Here is a 1,971-nt window from a genome sequence, read left to right as displayed (position 1 = left end):
CTGAATCTCAAGATTAAAGTTGTCTGTAAGGGGGAAGCTTTGTTATACATATATTAGAACAACTACTCGTAGGTAAAACATTAAACTAGTCTCCAACTTAGTAATTATTTTAGAAAAAGTCTGTGAAAAGTGATTGTATTAGTCAGCTTTGCTGAAGAAACAAAACAATCTCAAATCTCTCGTTACCTATAAGGGCCAAGGATTATTCCTTGTTCATGTTACTCTTAGGCTGCCACATGGTTCTAGGATTTAGACAGGCTGTGACTCTGATAAATATGTTTTTCACTCTGGGATCGCGGCTAAAGTAGCATCTCCTCTGTGGGACATGCTCATTCTCAATGTAGAGGAAGGAACGAGAGACTGAGTGTAAAATGCAATGTCTCTTACAGCTTCATTTGCATGTTCTCACTTCTTCTCTTATCTCATTGGCCAAAGATATCACCAAGTCCAAAGTCATTGGGGCAAGAATGTACGCTCCTCCCACAGGAAAAATAGACAGCGGTGACTATTTGCTAACGTTAATATAATCAACTCTTCTGGTCTTCTCTTACCTTTTTATAACCTTTCATAATCAGAACTGTGGGCATCTATGTGATATCCTGCAGGAAGTACTGGGCTATCAAGAGTTCAAGCCCTCCCCAGTTTCACTCTTAACCTCATCACACCTAAAGCCCAGTTATTCATTTTTTTTTCCTGTGGAGATGCTGATCTCAGCACATGGCGCTCACAATAAGGCCTCTGGCATTCCCAATATTGTCAAAAGTGTCAGAATCACTTGAGACTCCTGAACCATGGCAAAAACATAAAATTTCATCACATTTTAAAGGTTATCCACAGTACATATATACTGCCAAAGTTGTGTAGTTAGAAGAAACCAGGGGTCATGCCTTGTTCTTAGGTTCAGTCTTGTCAGAGCCAGGGGAGTGTTGATGAAATCCACTGTGATATCCCTCCTTCAAAAATTCAGAGTTTTGTTCCATGTACAATTCAACTTTAGACTAAAGCATATCTTTCCATTTTTTCAATCTTGTTTTATATCTTTATATGCTGTGTGTATAGTGATATGTATATCATATATGTGTATATGTATACATACATATATGCATTACATAAAAACAGGTTCTGTAAATTTGTAAAATTTATCTCGAGAGAATATTTATTTTGTAAATATTTATCCCTACAAAGAAGTTTTTAATATTTTGTGTTTCACCAATCAGATCGACAATGCTTTCAGAATAGCAATAATAATTAGGATTTGAGAAAGTGGACCCTCTAAAACATCATTCTCATGTACTGTGCTGAATATCAAGACTCATTCTCTATCTCTTGCATCCTGTTCTCTGGGGAGAGAGGAGAGTAAAGCCAAGTTAGGATTTCCCTGGTGCTTTCTCATGAGGTTAAATCAAGAGGGCTGCATCCCTCCAAGTTACCTAAAAGGGAATTATCACTTAATTCCTTTGTTCTCATTATGATAACTTTTCCTCAGCTGTATGACTCTAAATCCTGAATCTGTAATTGTAATGTTTTCAGAACATAAATCTCCAATCTCTTGCACAAGGCAGAGGTGGGAGCATGCTGAAAGTTTGAGGCTCATTTTCTGGCTGCAAGGTACGTGGGGAAGCCAAACAGGAATCTTTCTCCCACGTTTTTCAGACCAATCAGTAAAAGTATCCAATTGCCTCCAGTTGTTTTGCCTTCATATAGCTCTATAGCAGCATGGCATTCAGGTTGTTTCTTGTTTCTTTCCCTGGAGCAGTCTGTAAGAAAAAAATCTTGATGAATACCTTTCCACTGGAGTCAAAGAAAATGTTTGTTTGGGATGGTTGTCAAAAAGTCCCAAAACAATAAATGTTGGCGTGGATGCGGAGAGATAGGAACACTCATACACTGCTAGTGGGACTGCAAACTAGTGCAACCTCTGTGGAAAGCAATATGGAGATACCTTAAAGAGATACAAGTAGAAGTACCATT

This window comes from Propithecus coquereli, unplaced genomic scaffold (genome assembly GCF_000956105.1).
Source record: "Propithecus coquereli isolate 6110/MARCELLA unplaced genomic scaffold, Pcoq_1.0 Scaffold64, whole genome shotgun sequence".
Classification (NCBI taxonomy): domain Eukaryota; kingdom Metazoa; phylum Chordata; class Mammalia; order Primates; family Indriidae; genus Propithecus; species Propithecus coquereli.
This window is presented reverse-complemented; position numbering follows the sequence as displayed.